The sequence below is a fragment of the Alligator sinensis genome, unplaced genomic scaffold (assembly GCF_000455745.1).
Source record: "Alligator sinensis unplaced genomic scaffold, ASM45574v1 scaffold847_1, whole genome shotgun sequence".
NCBI classification, from domain to species: Eukaryota; Metazoa; Chordata; order Crocodylia; family Alligatoridae; genus Alligator; species Alligator sinensis.
The window spans coordinates 56,612-67,240 of record NW_005842797.1 but is presented as its reverse complement, the minus strand read 5'-3'; the positions used below and the strand labels follow the sequence as shown (position 1 = coordinate 67,240).

The following is a 10,629-nucleotide window of genomic DNA, read 5'->3' as shown; positions in this document are numbered from 1 at the left end:
TTTCTCTATTCTAGGTATTTTTGTAACTTATATAACCCCAATTGCCGCTGTATCTGAACACCACACAGTTCTCAATGAATTTCTCATTATAGTGTATCCTGGGAGGCAAGGGTTCCCACTATAAAGCTATGGAAGTAAGAAAGAAGATAGTCATGCAAGAAATCTGTGAGGGCAGTTGGATTCCAGAGTCGCTACCCACGGGACCATCCTTCTTTCTAACGTACTTCTGTGTATTTTGAATGATGATGGAAGCCTGGAGAGTTGGTGGTGTAAAGCAAATGAAACAAAGCACAATTTGGCTTAATGCGGCACTCTCAAAAACCCACACGTGGAAACTCTGAATCTGAGATAGATCAAGTTAGTTCTACCTGTGCTTTACTATGCAGCAAAAAAGCCTGCCCTGCAAGGGACTGAGGTCATTCTAGGAACGGAGCTGTAGAGGGACCTTATCTCCCAGGGATCAGTTGTGTGTTACTCAAAACTTTTCAGGAGGTGCTCAACTTTTTGCAGAATATGACTCTTAAATAGATAATATAGCTAGGATATGTTTATTACCATACCAGATGGGATCTTCTATTGAAATCAGAGTTGGGCACTGTCCAGCCCAAATGAGAAAAAAAAATCACTCCCTGAGGAACTTAAGAATTAAGACCCAAATCCACACACGTTTAGTTCCCAGGTTCTGTTTAGGAGTTCATAGGAAGGCAAGAGCCTATACAGGAGATAAGAGTCAAAGTTCCTTTGTCAATTTGGCCTTAAGGCTGAGATTTAGGAATGCAAATCCTTATGCCTGTCCATAGCAGACATATAAAACACATGGGTACATGAACAAGTTATTGTGAAGGGCAGGGGGCCCATTGCACATCAGCTACTCTGAAATAGCTCCTCAGATCCATACACTTACTTCCCTGTAAATGAAAGCTCATTGGTCTTTTTGGCAACCCACCATCTGAAAGTTTCATCCTGGAGCTGGATGACGTGGGCTAAAAAATCATATTGTCAATGCTAATGAGTGAGGGTCTGTGCTGAGATGATGGAAACTTGTCAAGTACTTTTCTTATTGGTATTTTACTTGAGTTGCCTTTCCACCAAGGCAAGATCTGGGTTTGTCTGAATATTCCAACATATGTGGTTCCTTTGGGTTATAGATGGGGGTTATAGCATTCAGCCTTTCCCAGAAACAGTACGTTGTTAGTGTTAACAGAGTATCTCCAATTTCGATGCTGACAATTAAAGTCACTTGCACATAAGGTCATCTGGTCATAAATAGGCAGGGATGTGATTCACAACACAGCAGAGGGTACCTTGTATATATTGACGATAATTATGTCATTGACCTGGACCACGCTCCGTTCTATTGCACTCTGGGAGGTGTTATGTCTCTTGATAGTGTATGGCAGGTCATTTCTGATGAAGGTAGCAAGGCCAGGGACCCTGCTAGCTACAGAGTCTGCAAGGCTGTAGCCTGAGAGCTTCACCTTTTGCAGCTGCTCTACACGTGTTTGTTGTAGAAGGGCTGCATGTGGTTTCATTTTGCTGGTGATGCGTCCCAGCATTGATTGCTTGAGGTATAGCCTTCAACGATAAGTTGAAGAAGTCAAGTGTTCCCCTCACAGATAGGAGAGGTTGCTCTTGATCCTCCTGTAGTTAATATGTCAAAATTGGAGAGTATAGTGTATCAAAAATGGAAAAATCGAAAATCCCATTGTCTTGGTAGTGACTTTTAGTTTTACTTGACAGCTACTCAGACAGCACCACAAGAAGGTAGTCACTGTCATCCCCCCAGATGAAAGCTAACTTGTGGTAGTTTGCCCCTAATTCACTGATAGATAAGCTACTCTCAGGTGTCCTTTATCACAGGGTGAGAGCATGCCCCTGAGTAGTTGCATGGAGCAGCTGACAGGTTGTAAATCTCCTCCCCCATTTACCTTGTGGTAACTTGTTTGTGTGATGCCTTTAAGTTCGGTCCTCAAAAGCATGATTTCTTCAATTGAGGGAGACAAAGGAAGGGTTATTATCTCCACTTGCAAGATGAAGCACACTGAGACACAGAAAGACTGATGTCCAGCTCCTCAAAAGGTATTTAGGTGCCAAATTGCCTTTGATTTCCCTTCCTCTCCTATAAGCTAAAGTCACTTGGGAGAGAAGAAAACTCCAACCAGTTCCCTAATCAGAAAACATTTTTTTTCTCTCTGAGACAGGCTGACCTGGCTCCCATGTTTGGAGTTTCCCATTTATGGTAGTGGAATCAGGCTTGATTTATACATGTGATTTCCTCACAAGGTTTAATATTGTTCTTGTAACCTGGTTTACTTCTAAACTTTTAAAATGTGTTGGATCACACAATAATCTTTATAAAATCTCTCTAGCAATTCACATACATTCTGCTGTAAAGAGAAGTGAATTAGAATGACTGTAGGGGCCTGCTATTAGTAGCTTGCCCTTTGGGTTTTCATGTGGTGGAATAACCTCCTAAAATTGTTTCTGAAGTGTTTTCTGTGTGATAACCGCTGTTTTGTCAAGAGCTCTGAAAACTTACTTTCAACACTGAATACACAGGCCAGCAGTGCTGCTAGAATAAAACCCGCTTTTGCAAGGATGGAGAAGACAGATTGGTTTTAAAAATGCATCTACAGTGCATATAGTACATAATAAAATGCTAAACTGCAATAAAAAAAGAAAATGATGGCTTCACATGAGAGAACCTAAAGTCATTACCCAACATTATGACTTCCTATAGTTGTGTGCATGAAGGTGCTGAAAAAGAGTACTTGCAAAATGAAAAGAATACACTGCCACACACTCTGCTCTCGCTGTTACCCTGGGGCAAATCTTGAATGACTTCGTTGCCATCAACAGACTTAGTCTGGTGTGACAATGGGCAATAGTTGAACAAATGAATTCGGGAATACCACTGAATTACACATTGGTACGAGCAAGAATCATCATATCCTTCTGTAGGTTAGAGGAGTGAACTTCAAGGATTCATGATCAAATCATGATTTGATCTCTCTTTTGTGAGTCTCAGAGGATTCTCACCAGACACCATATATAGCCCTAGAAATACAGTTAATATAAGGAACAACCATTACTGAGCAGGGGTTTTCAGTGTTTTGAAATTTATTTACAGTCAATCTGCACCCATATCTCCTCATGCTAACATTGTCCTTTAGCTTAAACAGCTCTTCTCCTTTTTATCTGGCTTCACCACTCCCCACCAACTCCCTACCAATGCATTTATAGAAAGCAGTCCTACCCTGCTCAGCTCTTGTTTTGCTAGGCTAAACAATCCAAGCTCTCTTATTTTCCTCTTATTTTGATGTTCCCATCCTAAACTGAAAAAACTGATTGTTAGCTGCAAACTCCCACTCTTTGCCTTGCAGGAGGAAGACACCTTTGAGACATAGTGGAGGCAGGAATTCATGCAGAAATCACTCCCACGCCTTCATCTACAGTTAGTCAGTCCAAGTGCCTCTGGAACATCAGTCCATCAGTTAGCAAGCAGGGCACCTCTCTCACTTACGGTCTGGCTGAGTCTCACATGCAGCCTAGTACAGGCTTGCACTGGCCATGCAAACAGACTACTCCTTAAACCCTAACCCCAGACTCATAATATAGGCCTTCCAAGTTCCTGCGGCAGAGCACACAGGCCATGTGGTCTCTTCTGAAATGGGGTTCCCATCCTCCAACCAGAGGGGAGCAGGTTGTAGGAATTAGATTAGGAGTAAATGTACACATGTACACATGAGCTTTAATGTGCATTAGCCTATTTTAATACACATTAAAGCATCACAAAAACATGCTCTTTAGCTAATGCGCATTAAAATAGGCTAATGTGCATTTTTTAGTACCTCACAATGGAGGTACTACATTTAATGTGCATTACCTAAAGTACATTAATGAACATGTAGATGTGCCCAGTAAGGAGTAAATAGGAGTAAGATTTCCTGCCCACTTGCTAACCAACCAGAGCTCTGGGACCAGAGGGCTCTATCTTTAACCCTGCAGATATGTGGAGTGGAGAAAATACGGAGAATAACTAGTTACCAATAGGATATATAGGTGCCCTTCCATTTTCTTGACTAGATCAACATTTTAAGGCGAGCCCTTGCCAGTTTTTCTTAACAAAGTAGGTTAGGAATGAATATGGAATGAAAGCCAAACCCCTCCCCCGGACATTGGGGTTTTTGTGCCTTGGACCACTGATTCAGACTTTGCAGATTCCAAAGCCTGCCTCTGCTTAGCTGAGGCTTCCCAATTGGCTGATAACCTGGGTTGTACTTGAGAGGTTAATGCTAAGATTTGTAGCTTCCCTACAAACAAAAAGCAATGGGGAATGGTGCAGTGGGAAATAAGGAACTGGCCAAAGAGTGATTGTACTCATGAGAATCAGTGTTTGATAATCAGGCTGGGGAATAAATGGGAAGGGAAGAACTGGAGAAGAGAGAAAGGAAAGACACAAAAAGATTTTCAGAAGCTTCAAATACAACTCGATATCTTGAGGGATTTCTCCAAATTTCTGACCACAAATTTGCCCAAACCAAGCCTAAATGGATTTGTCCCAAATCAGTGGATTTGGTCTGAATCTTAATGTTGTAACTCATGCATTTATCTTCAGAATGGATTTAGTCACACTCCACAGGGCTGAAATCTGGGTCCCAATTTTGCATCTAGAGCTTTTTAATGTTCATCTTCCCTTGCTGCAGTAGTATGTCCTCTAGATATGAGACTAATTCAAAGCTTTCCTTTATTTCAGACTGTCTTTCTGTGCTGTCCCTTTTTCATCCACATTTCAAAGGTGGTATTATATGCTGAATCCTGACTGCTCTCCATCCAGCCTCAGGCAGTCATTGTCCTCTTCACATTTTAGTGCTACTCTGATAGGGCAGGTATTTCATTCCCATCCTATCCCTTCTTTCTCAGAATGACCTGACAAAGAAAGTCTTGCATTTGAAAGCTTGCCTAACTTCATCCCAACTACATAGTTGGTCCAATAAAAGATATCATCCTAAGAAAGCCTTGCTTTGCATAATTTCTGGACCCTCGCGGCTACAACATCACTCTTACATGACTTTGCGCGATACTTATGTATTCCACTAGATGCCACTGTTACACATCCCATGGTATGGCCAGAAGCACAAGCAAAATTTGCATATTTTCTGTTCCTACTGAAAGCAACATATTAAGGGGAGGAAGATGTCAGTCTGTTTAAATTTAAATTGAAGAGTTTTTATTTGGCATCTTTATTGTTATAAAGAGGCATCCTACATGCACTATTTGGAGACTGTTTATTTTAGCTGGACAAGCAAACTCAGATTTTTAATTACTCTTTATCATGTACTAAATAGCATGATTTTTGTATATCCTCCTTTCCCCTAGCACTGTTAAATAAAGCCTTATTTAACTATGAACCTTATTTTTCATTTTACAGTTCTGCAGGGAGGAGGGAGACTGTTGTACAGAGATTTGGAAATGTACAGAGGTTTGGATAATGCCTATATACTAGTCCCAAATTTTCCAAACATCACTCTCCCCTTGCCAATAAAGGTATCATTATTTACAATACTATTCATATTACAATAACAATGAATAATAGTAATAATAAAAGGACTGTATATTCATCTTTTATCTTAACACTGTAAGTTTTTTGTTGGGAGCTCCATGCCTGTGGATGTGAGGGGTGGAATGGATGTTCTAAAACAGGGGTGGCCAACCTGCAGCACATGTGCCACAAGTGGCATGGGCAGCCTCAGCTTGTGGCATATGGCAGACCGGGACATGGACATGCAACACAACAGTAGATAGGGCACGGAGCAGAAACCAGAGCAACAAATTGGGGAGGAGCACAGGGCAGAAAACAGAAAGCAGAGTAGCCAGTAGGGTAGGGGAAGGGGTGGGAATGGCACTCAGGAATGGTGTGGGCCTAATTTTTAGTGCAGCTGGCCCGCTCTGTTCTAAAAGACATTCCTGAATGGATGTTTACCACTGAGCTCATTGGGCTGGGCTCAGTGATCAGAGAGACCCCTCCCAGTCCTAAGTGAATTTACAGGGCCAAGTCATAGTGAAGGGTTCTACCTTTGCCATCTTAGCACTACAAAGATGCCCAAACTGCCTAACTATAAGAGATTTTATCTTTAACTAAGTCTTGGTGGGTTGTGTCTAGGATTATTTCAAAATTGTTCTAAAAATGTCCTTTTTTTCCTTGGTTGTGGATTGAAAGCTTGTTTGTTGATATGTATACATACAGCCTTACAGTGTGCCAACAAATGTGCTACAATAATAATACTAATACGACAGTTTTGCTGTCAAATATTATTGTTAGAAAGTGCACCATACAAATATGATTGCAGCTATACCAATATTATTGATTCTGGGCTAGACTGCAGCTTTACTCCTGGTTGTGCAAAGACTTTCTTACTTGATTAATATCAGCCACTCTGAATTGCTTGTTTGCAGTCACGGGGCCACTCACCCTGCATAAAGCTAAGCATGTATGTTAATATTTTTAGGACTGAAATCTTATATAGTGAAGGGTACTATGTGCAGCCGCTATCCTAGGAAAAGACGAGAGAGCAAACAGTGACCCTTGGCCGTGAGTAGATGAAACAAGTGGCATGTGTGCATGACACTTTAAAGTGGGCTAAATGTTTTTGCACTGCTTTAATGGTGTCAGTGTTTGCATGCGTTGGTGGCATATTGCGCATTAATTCCAGCCGCTGTAGGAAATTTGGTGGTCTAATGCACCTTAAATGACCTGGGGCGCAGCAAACTAAAACTCCTTTGAGGGGTGTTAGTTTGCTGCCCCTACATCCTCAGAGTGAAGCACTGGGCTCTGTGCAGCTCCATGGCTCTGCAGGCAGCCTGGCAGCAGCCCAGGAAAGCAGCTCCACCCAAGAAAAGTGGCAAGTCTGATCTTTTTGCCCCTCCCCGTTCCCCCCGGAGCCTGCCTGAGCTGAGTGGGGGGCCCAGTGCTTCCCCCTGTAGCTGCGGTGCCCCCTGGGACTGCCCAAGCCAGGTGCCTGTGAGGGTGCCGCCTGGGCGGGGGGGCACTGCTGCTGTGGAGGGAAGCACCAGCCCCCTTGCAGCCCAGGGACTGCTCCATCACCAGCAACTTGCCCTCCCTTCCCCACCAGGGAGGCAGGTAAGTCAGCGGGGTGTGTGCACAACACAGGGGTTTAATCAGCCCTAAATTGCAATGGTGTTTTTTAAAACCCACCGCTTCAATTTAGGGTCCCCGTTTCATCTATACATGCCCCTTGAGAATCACAATTCATTCTCTTTCTGCAGTGGGCTAATACTCTGCTACTGGATTGACTCAATTCCTCCTCCAAGCCAGGATGTCTCTACTGGTCAACAACTAGGGGCTTTTCTGTCTGGAAAGCCTTGCTCTGCCTGCTGGTCAATGGAGTGGCAGTCCTGTGGCAATTATTGTACAGTCCTATGAACTGTGATCAGCAGTGGCAGCAGTCCTCCTTACAGCATTCGCTCCTTTGAACCATTGTGCTGGGCTGGTTACACTTGTTACAGAGGTGGGTTATGGCATGCAGGGATGTTAGAGGAAATCAGTGCTATTACTACTAAAAGTAATACTAAAAGGACTATTGCTAGTATTCCCAAAAGAAGTGGTTTGAAGTGCGAGTAGTGAGCTATCACGTTTTAAACAGTAATGCCTTGATTTTTTTTTTAATGGCAAAATCAGTCAGTCCCTTTCAATGCACCTACCTACCTGCTGATTATTATACCCAGTAGGGTCCTCAACATGCAAGGCACAAAGAAGTCCTGTGATTCATGGAAACTTTCCTATAAGTCACTTGGCAGAGCTGTCACTTTTCTTAAACAGGAGGGGTTTTTTCTTAAAGATATCTGCTGCTGAGCCGATTAGGTTTGAGTGGAAGAAATCAACTCTTACAGCAGCCTGGAAACAGCAAGACATGGCAAAGGACTTTCTGTCCTGTGCCCAGCTATTAGAAAAAGGATTGACAGATTCTCGAAAGATGGGTCAGATGGAAACCAAACAGGTCTGAGGCATTTTATTTCTTAGTAGATTCTCTCTGTTCTTCATCTTGATGTCAGCAGTCTCTGAAGATGTTCCCTGACCCAGGCTGGCATTTTTGGTCATATTTAGGAAGTTTATTTGTCTCCTTGACAAATGTGCCTCTGCAGCTCCTTTATTAGAGAAGAAAAAGAGCCTGGGCCTGGCAGTCCTGGGGCACCTGTGTTGTGTATAATTTTCTTATTATTGCCTGCCCTGAAAATACCTCAGTCTGACAAGATGAGATCTGGTGTCATCCTTTTTTATTTAAATTTAATTTACACAAAATAATGTTCTTCTTGCTCCATTTCTTCCAATTCTTTCTTTTCCTCCCCTGTTCATTTTTCTTTATCTTATCTGAGTCCCTTCACCAATGTCATCCCCTTCTACTATCCTGCATTTCACCTTTATGAATGCAACAAAAACATCCATTTATTTGCTATATTTGCAGGTCATTTGCGGCTATTTGTTTAAATTAGAAACAAGACTTCCAAAATGGAGCAGCCCAACTATTTAGCAGTTGTCATTTAAAGGTATCATATGGATAGGCAAGTTTTCTGTTTGCTGATATTTGCTTGCTTTTATCTTCACAACTATTTCCTCCATTGATGTCATTTTCTTCCATCTACACAGATTTTTAATGTTTATATTAGGGCATCATTTTACCCTTTACAAAATGGAACTGTTTTATCATCTAGCTGGTATTCAAGAACATTTTTATTTGCAATGTAGGCCCATGTTTCAACAGGTACGTCAAGCCTTGAGGAATCCAATACAAGTCTGTGAGACTACTCACATGTTTAATGTTAGGTGCACACTTAAGTACGTTACTGAACTTGAGTCAGTGAGAATTGATATTCGTATAAGAAGATTAACTTTTTTATGCTTTTTAAAGGGTTACATTGCTTGGCATAGGGTTTTGTGATTTACATATATGTGATTTAAGCACTATTACAAAGCATATTCAGGACAGTTTGACAGATTGGAACCACACTAATTTACACTGGCCGAGGATCTGTCTCACTTGACCTTTCATTATTGTACCTTCATGGTAAGTAGGTCATTATGCTCTGTTGCAATTTTAACCTCTTTGTCTTTTCCTCCCTCCCATTCAATCCCTGAATCCCAGATATACCTTGTTCCAAAAGTGAACTTTTGATTTGATTCTTGTAGTCAGATGAAAAGACTAGACCAACTTTTTCAAACTTAGGTCATTGGAATTATTGGGTATTCAGAGGAGCTGAAGTCAATGACAGTCGTGGGCTTCTGAAAACTTGAACTGACTTCAGCAGTTCGTCATTTCCTGTTGACTGCAAAACTTTGCTGTTTGCCTTATACTCAGTCCTCTGGAACCTTGTAGGCACATCTGAAACCAAATGGTTGGTAACATAGTTCTTTTTTAAAAAAAAAAAGCAGTCTGGGTTCAGGCAGACACTTTCCAAGCTCAAATGAAAACAACAGCAAATATTACCAAACAGAAGTAAAAGAAATTCTTAACTTGGGGCTCAGGTAACAAACCAGCCACGAATGATTACTGCTGGACGTAATGAAAGCTACTGTTGAAGCAACATACTTAATATATTAATTAATAGATAAATGGCTGATTCTGTATTATTACTATAATTAAGGGCTGGTACCAGTGGAATACAATATCATCACAGTATAACGATTCCCTTGGCAGCTATTGAAAATAAATGAAACATTAATGCCCAGGGGCCTCGACTTATGCAAAGGATGAAATTGTTCAAGACACTTTCTTTTGTAGCCCCAAAGCTGACAGTGACTTATGACACTGGATTGCATTTTGTATCCATCATATTTTCTTTTAGTCACAGATAAAATACCTAAGTAACTGTTTAATATAACTCCATAATTCCAGCCACTCATACTTATTCTGTGGCAAAACACAGGAGCAGAGTTTAGAGATTTTGTTTCACATGTGTTAATGTAAATATTTTTCTTTTTGTTTTGATTTGCAGTAATTCTGGAGTCACCTATACCTGCCAAAGACAAGCATCTAAGCTGGTGTTTCACTTCCTTACCATCAGAGTCAGTTGCGTTTACACCCCTTGCTGAAATGTGGCCAACATTTTGGTTGTATGTGAACTCTGGACCTCAAAAGTCAGGCTCAGCTGAACCAGATGTAACATCAAAACCATTTGAAAGTGCAACCCATCAACTAGCAAAGATTACCTTGGAAGGTTCAAGGAGGTGAGCAGTTTTGTAAGGGTTCCCTAAAGAATAAAATTGAAACCTAGGCATGTGCTATATACTTTGAGTTTACAATGGTTCAGCATTTAGACAACTCAATGAGGGGCACTTTGGAAATGTTAGATAATTAGAAGGTCAAGACAGATCCTAGACAAAAGAAAGAGAGAACAGCTGTTTTGAGAGCCTGCTAAATTCCCATCTTCCACATTCTCAGGAAGCGTAAATCACTTTGCTGCACTGACTTGGGCAGAGCTACATTGATTTACACCAGCCTAAGATCTGGCTGTTGCAATCAGCGTGTGCTTGGAATTGCCATTTCCTTCACTGATTGCATTTGCACCTACAGGTGGGCCTCATTAAATAAGGGCAAAGGAAGGTGGTGAGTG

The 10,629-nt window shown here is 41.5% G+C and overlaps 1 long non-coding RNA gene across 2 annotated transcripts; it reads left to right on the top strand.

Annotated features, from left to right (window-relative positions):
* Positions 1–1,959: 1,959 nt before the first annotated feature.
* LOC102377218 lies at positions 1,960–10,211 on the top strand. 2 transcript variants are annotated; one of them, XR_325102.2, is made up of 4 exons: positions 1,960–2,079; positions 5,432–5,547; positions 6,510–6,592; positions 10,012–10,211. It is a non-coding gene; the product is annotated as an uncharacterized LOC102377218 (long non-coding RNA). The 2 variants fall into 2 exon arrangements; XR_325101.2 differs by lacking the exon at positions 6,510–6,592.
* The last annotated feature ends 418 nt before the right edge of the window (positions 10,212–10,629 follow it).